Source organism: Pimephales promelas, chromosome 13, assembly GCF_988280905.1.
Source record: "Pimephales promelas chromosome 13, fPimPro1.hap1.1, whole genome shotgun sequence".
NCBI lineage: Eukaryota > Metazoa > Chordata > Actinopteri > Cypriniformes > Leuciscidae > Pimephales > Pimephales promelas.
The window spans coordinates 33,718,328-33,725,978 of NC_142781.1; the positions used below are offsets into that span (position 1 = coordinate 33,718,328).

At 32.1% G+C, this 7,651-nt stretch overlaps 1 long non-coding RNA gene across 1 annotated transcript in view; it reads left to right on the top strand.

Annotated features, from left to right (window-relative positions):
* LOC148976884 (uncharacterized) overlaps positions 1-6,084 on the top strand; it is a 102,788-nt gene extending 96,704 nt beyond the window's left edge. Inside the window, exons 2-3 of the long non-coding RNA XR_016145934.1 lie at positions 772-893; positions 5,735-6,084. This is a non-coding gene — a long non-coding RNA (uncharacterized LOC148976884). The remainder of the gene's footprint in view (positions 1-771; positions 894-5,734) is intronic.
* The last annotated feature ends 1,567 nt before the right edge of the window (positions 6,085-7,651 follow it).

Sequence of the window (7,651 nt, forward strand, 5' to 3'; positions counted from 1 at the left end):
TATCAAATAATTGCAGCATTTGGTGAGCAGAAGAGACTTCTTTTAAAAACATAAAAAATCGTACCATTCTAAAACTTTTCACCGGTACTTTATATATATACACTGCTCAAAAAAATAAAGCGAACACTAAAATAACACATTTTGCATTAAAGTGTTCCCTTTATTTTTTTTGAGCAGTATATAAATATATATATATATATATATATATATATATATATATATATATCAACCATATATATATATATATATATATATATATATATATATATATATATATATATATACAGTATATATACCCTAGCAACCATATATATATATATATATATATATATATATATATATATATATATATATATATATATATATATATATATATATATATGGTTGCTAGGGTGGTTACTCAAGTAAAAGAGATCCAGCATGTGAAAATGATTAGAATACGCTTAGAAAATGAAGAGCAGACCTCTCTCTATAACAGGACTTTATGATTCCTCATATGCATCCATTACACATGTAAGGTCATGGGTTTATTCCAATCACTAACTCTTGAGTAGTAGCAATGATGCTTTCCTCAGTAAACAGCATTAATAAACGCAGCCCGGCATGAGAAACATCAGTGAGGATATTGACACGTTTTTTTTGTCAGGTGCGTAAGATTTCAAGGTGAAGCCCGCGGTGCTGAAGCTTAAATCAATATGAGCAGAATGTTTTGATGATGGTTTTCAGATGAGAGGTGCTGATTCATAATCAGTTTTTGCATTTAATCCCCAGAGAAAAGAGCGCAGCGACTCGAGCAGGAAATCTGGAGACACACTTCAGGAATCAGGAGTCAGCTCGTGGAAAATCAGCCGCTACCTGCTCAGAATATGATTCACACAAACACCAGCACAGCCGTGAGTTTCTGCAAATCCTCTCTGTAAAATGATTAAAAACAGTTCAAATCAAATCAGATTTCATATTTGAAGTCTATCACTGCATATATTAGGTTATTAAGATTGCATCAGTTAGGAACATCGGTAACATTAATAAGCATTAACTAACGTACAGATAATACTGAATTAATGTGTAACTAATGATTATTTAAGCTATTCATTAATGATTACCACATTTGGAACTAATTAAGAGTCTGTAAGGTTAATGTATTACTTCATACATGAATTGTTATTAATTTAAATTAATTCCACAATAACTCATTTTTTTAACTAATAGTGTCAATTAATATGTTAATTACCAGAATGAGCCAAAGCCTTGTATTTCAACTTCCAGATAATATGACAGGTACACTAATATGCATTAATACATGTTCATAGTTTGTGCAAATGACTACAATTACTAAATGAGTAGTTAATAATGATGTGCCCCAGCAAGTAAAGTCATAACATATTGATACCTTTGCAAATCATTAGCTAATGATTAATTCAAGCAGACAACTGGAAGTTGAAGTGCATAGCTTTGACTAATTGTGGTAATTAACACATTAATTTACACTATTAGTTCATAAAATATGTTATTAAGGAATTAATACACAATGACGCATTGAATTAATAGCAATTCGTGTATTACTAAATCTATTAATCAGATAGATAATAGATATTTAATAGATACTTTATTAGTTGCTGATGCAGTAATCATTACATGAGTTATACATTAACTCATGATTATCTGTGCAATAGTTATTAGTGCACCCGTATTATAACATAAAATAAAAGCTAATTATTCACAGTATTGTTTTAAAAACAATATTCCCATCTCACAAAGTTTTAACCTATAGAATTTCCATATCATGATTTGCTCCAAGGTATTTTAAAGAATATAAATTAGTATCTAGTAATATAAAATTGTACTATTTTTGAGGGAACCGTGATATTTCTTTTCAGGATTCTGTGATGAGCATTTATTTGAAAAATAAATGTCTTTACTGTCACTTTTGATCAATTGTGAGCATTGCTGAATGAAAAAAAAAATTTAATTTCTTTGAAAAATATTCTTACTGACCCCAAACCATACCATTTAGATATATAAATATTAGGGCTGGGCAATGATTAATCGCGATTAATCGCATGCAAAATAAAAGTTTGTGTTTAAATAATATATGTGTCTGTAGTGTGCATAACTATTTTGTATATATAAATACACACACATGCATGTATATATTTAAGAAAAATGTGCTGATAATACATCAAATATTTATATTTAAATATAATATTAATTCTGTATAAATATATAAAATATTCATGCAAATATTTCTTAAATATATATACATGCATTAGTGAGTATTTATATATACAAAATAGTTATACATACCACACACACATATATTATGTAAACACACAAACTTTTATTTTGGATGCCCAGCCCTAATAAATATATAATATTTGTTATAATGTTGATACTATCATAAGGAGGGTGTGTGTGTGATAAAAACAAGAAGAAAGGATGAGTCGCAGAGAGATTGATAAGAGGGACATTAGAGATGCAGAGGATTAAGATCCGCCTGATCACACCATTCATCTTCAATCTAAAGTAAATGAACATTACAGCAGCTCCAGTCTGTCACAGAAGAGCTCTAATATGATTCATCACTGAAATCAGTCAGGCATCGGATGGCATGACTTCATCCCGGTCGGACTGATGAAAATGCCTGCAAACAAATTGAATTAGCGTGTTTGTTAATACAGCGTCGCTATCATACTCGTGGTGAAGGACTTGATGAAACCCATAACCCAAATCAGTGTCATCATACACTGCTGGTGCTAAATCAAACCATACCTCAAATTATGGAGAGATACAGATTTCATTTTTGATTTTTAATAAATTTGAAAGGATTTAAAACAAACTTATTTGACATTGTCATTATGGGGTATTGGAAAATAATTAATTTAATCCATTTTGGAATAAGGCTGTAACATAACAAAATGTGGAAATAGTGAAGCGCTGTGAGTACTTTCCGGATGCACTGCAAGTTTTTTAATGCAAGTAAAAAATAAATAATAAAACAAACTAGATAAAATAAAATCTGTTGATTCAATTAAAATATAATATAAAATTAAAAAAAATAAATAAATATAAAATAAGAGAATTTTTTTAATATAAAATATAAAATATTTATACATTTTTAATAATATAAAACAAATTAAAATAATACCGGGCGACCAAAGAAGAGCTCCTGTACCACTTATTGTGGGAGGAAATCTGCAGAATGAATACTAACAGGGTAAAAACATGCTAAAAGTGTTAAGTGGAGTTATACAATGTGCTTCACTGTTACTGACTGATGAAAGCATCATCAAATAAGCTAAAATATTTAATAATCAACAAACTTTGTGAATGACGGCCATTCCGTGTAGTACTCACCCTCCTAATGATAGTATCAACATTATAACAAATATTATATATTTATTAGGGCTGGGCAACGATCAATCGCATCCAAAATAAAAGTTTGTGTTTACATAATATATGTGTGTGTGGTATGTATAACTATTTTGTATATATAAATACTCACTAATGCATGTATATATTTAAGAAATATTTGCATGTATATTCTTTATATATATTTATACAGAATTAATATTATATTTAAATATAAATATTTGATATATTAACAACAAATTCTTCTTAAATATATACATGCATGTGTGTGTATTTATAAAATAGTTAAACACACTACAGACACATATATTATGCAAACACAAACTTTTATTTTGCATGCGATTAATCATTGCCCAGCCCTAATATTTATTTATCTAAATGGTATGCCACCATTCAAGGTTTGGGGTCAGTAAGAATATTTTTCAAAGAAATTATTATTTTTTTTTCATTCAGCAAGGCTCACAATTGATCAAAAGTGACAGTAAAGACATTTATTTTTCAAACAAACGCTCATCACAGAATCCTGAAAAGGAATGTCACGGTTTCCTCAAAAATAGTATAATTTTATTACTCACTTCTAGGATGCATTATGGGAAACTGTTGGGGAACTGATCAGAACTCTCAGAAAAAAGGTACAAAAGTTCTCACTAGAACAGTTCCCTTCAAAAGGGTTCTAATATGTACCATTTATGTACTAATATGTACACTTTTGGTACCAATATTGACCTATTTGAGGGACTAATATGCACTCTTTAGGTATAACGGTGTACCTTTTGAAAAGACAGTGACAGCTTTTGTACCTTTTTGTCTGAGAGTGTATAAGCTTTAGCATGTGCTTGGAGAGTTAAAATGGTGTTAATCACATCTCATGTGTCACCTGACCTGTTCAAAGGAAACTAATGACACTGAATCCTCATCACTGTGATTCCAAGAAAGCGGGAGTGATTTGAAAGATGGCGAGTGTAACTCCAGCTTCCCCATGGACAGTCACAGCCAGTGTTGTGCAAGTTACTTCCAAACTGTAATGCATTAGGTATTACTTGTTACTGTTATTTAAAAGTAATTCATTACCTTACAATATTACTGTCTCAGAATTGTAATGCGTTACATTACTCATGTATTACTTTTGAGTTACTTTCACCAAAATAACTAAGTAGAACTTAACTTTTGGGCTGTAACGATATGCAATATGAAACCGAAATCGCCATTTGCCACACGACTCAGATCCACGAACCAACAGAATCGCGACACACCTCTTCCAACTCCAGCGTTATTCTCCTTACCGTCCAGATCCAATGCTGCCTTATCTTTAAATTAGGCTATTAGTATTATTTGAAGTTAACATTATAAAATACGTAGACCTACACCACAAAACTAGTTGAGGATAAATTATTTAAAATTGGGGAAGTCCAGAATTATGGACATGATGACATTTGCAGTCAAAACTTGAAATAAAAATGTATTGAAACGTATATAGGCTACTTCCTTAAAGGACTCCAGACATTAGACAAATATCAGTCTATGTTTTATTTTTAATATTAGGGAAAAGACACACATTCATGCGTGACAAAAAAATAGGAGGCAAAATATATTTTTTGTAATTCTGTTAAATACGCTGCGCAAATCGGATGAGGAAAGGTTGGCTCTCCAGTCTCCATAGAACTTAAAATATTCATTTTATTTTAGCTTTCGTGTTCGCATTTATGAGGAAAAAACAATGTTACAGAGTAGACGCGACCGCTCTGAACTGGCACTAAGACTGCTTTAAGACTGCCTTTAAGAAGTAAAAGCAGAAAATACACTGTAATACAACTGTAATACAAGCCTCACTGAACATGTAACGAGTAAAATATTACTGAAAATTGATTAGTAATGCCTTACACTACTGCGTTACAGCAAAAAGTAATATGTTACTGTAATGTATTACTTTTGTAATGCGTTACTCCCAACACTGAGTGGAAACGTGTGATGATCCATCAGTCTGGAGAACAGCACCTTTATTATCCAGTCGGTTCTTTCAGACTCATGATGCAACTGATCAGAAACAGCAGTTTGACGCTCAAGACTTCATGTTTTCTGACAGACATTCCTGTTGCATGCGCTGAATTAAAGTTTAAAACTCCACTGACAATGACGTAAAAGTGACGAGGGAACAATAGTAACCCGAGACGTTTTCAACATTGATAATATTCAGAAATGAGCAGCAAATCATCATATTAGAATGTTTTCTGAAGGATCATGTGACACTGAAGACTGGAGTAATGATGATCACAGTAGTACATTTTACAATATGAGAGAGAGAGAGAGAGTTGCTGTATCTCTCCTGCTTCTCCTCATAGTTTTCCTTCTCTTCTCTCTCCCTCAGGCTGATCTGATGGAGTCTGATTGTGGGTTCACAGGTGGAGGAAGAACTGCCCATAGCTCCATACACACACAACACACATATACACACATGCACACACAAACACGCACACTCAAACAACACACTTGTGTTCACTGAGCTCTGGGCAACTTCACCCACTTTTGTTTTCCACCTCTCATTGTTTACTCTGCATATCAGCTCTCAGGTAAAACACCTCCACACACACACACACACACACGTTTATCTTAGTAAAGCAGCAGCTCTGTTTTACTGCCTACACAGAAATAAGTGATTTGAATGTGAGCAGATTTCTGAAATATAAAATGCAAATCAGATGCAATAAACTGAATTAATAATGAGTGTATTTTACTATACAGTCAATTATTTATTGGATTAAATGATTTAATTTAGTGCTATGCTGCCCTACAAAGGCAAAGTGCATTAACTTTTTACTTTTGAAAACTTTGTAAATTTTAGTATTTTGAAATTGACTTTTAAATGTTTGAACAACTGTGTGTCACCACTGTTCTCTGGCCTCATAGAGAGGCGTCAGGGCTCTTTAAGACCTTCCACCAGAGCCTCAGTTAGTGGGGATTGTGTGATACCGAAGTTTGGAAAATCTTTTGGTCAGTCTAGCTTCTCCTTCAGAGGGGCTACACTATGGAATTCTCTCCCAATTGGACTCAAACTGCAGAGGAATATTAACATCTTCACCAGAGACCTTAAACAGTGGCTGAAATCGGGCCAAAGTTGTTCCCATGTGTAAATGATCTTTGTCTTGTTTTATAATGTGTTTTTATCTGTAGTAAAAGCCCCTATGGACAGGTGTTGAAAATTAGCACATGTGCTATTACACTTTAAACAATGCATCTGGTTCGTCCAATGTTATTGCTATGTCCATATTAAATAAATAAATAAATAAAAATAAATAAACTACGCAAACAAAGAAACGGAGAAAAAGGCCTTTAAAGTTTTTATACCAGCCAGTCAAACATGTTATGGGTAGATTATGTGGAAATGCATCTCCGAAACGGGACATAATTTAACCCAGATATTTTTTTTCATAAGACAGAACACGTCATAAAGCCCATTACAAGTCTTATCTCATTTTTGACCAAATGTGTAGTTACTGCGCTTTGCCTTTGTAGGGCAGTATGATGAACTTTATATATATATGAAGAGTTCAGATGCAAAAGCCTCTAAATGCCATTTGAAATTTTCTTCTTTAATGATGATTTTTATCAAACTTGTATTTTTAAGTTCAGTAATTTCACTTAAATGGCAATGATAATTACCTATTAATTGTTATTTAAGTGAAATTACTGAACTTAAATATACAAGTTTGATAAAAATCATCATTAAAGAAGAAAATTTCAAATGGCATTTAGAGGCTTTTGCATGTGAACTCTTCATATATATATATATATATATATATATATATTTTGAAAGAAGACTCTCCTGCTAACATTGACTGTTTTTTAAATCAAATATACAGTAAAAACAGTAATATTGTGAAATACTTTTACAATTTAAAAACTGACCTTGCCATCTTACATGGATTTATTGATTAATCATTCATTGATTTTAATGGAATTCAAACCAATGCATTCTGGTAATGCTGATCTCTTAAAGGGATACTCCACTTTTTTTTGGAAATAGGCTTATTTTACAACTCTAAACAGTCGAGTTTTACCGTTTTCGAATCCATTCAGCCGATTTTCTGATATTTCGAAGAATATCAGTAACCAGACCTTATTAGACCTTCCATAGACCTTATTCAGAGCAGCGCCATGACAGGTATGAAAGTGAGGCTGTGAGGGATGGACTTACCGCGTCTCCAATGGCATATGAATCCAATAAAGCTCCTTGATTACTTACAATTTTCCACAACTTACATTGTCGGGAGTTTTTTGTCAACTG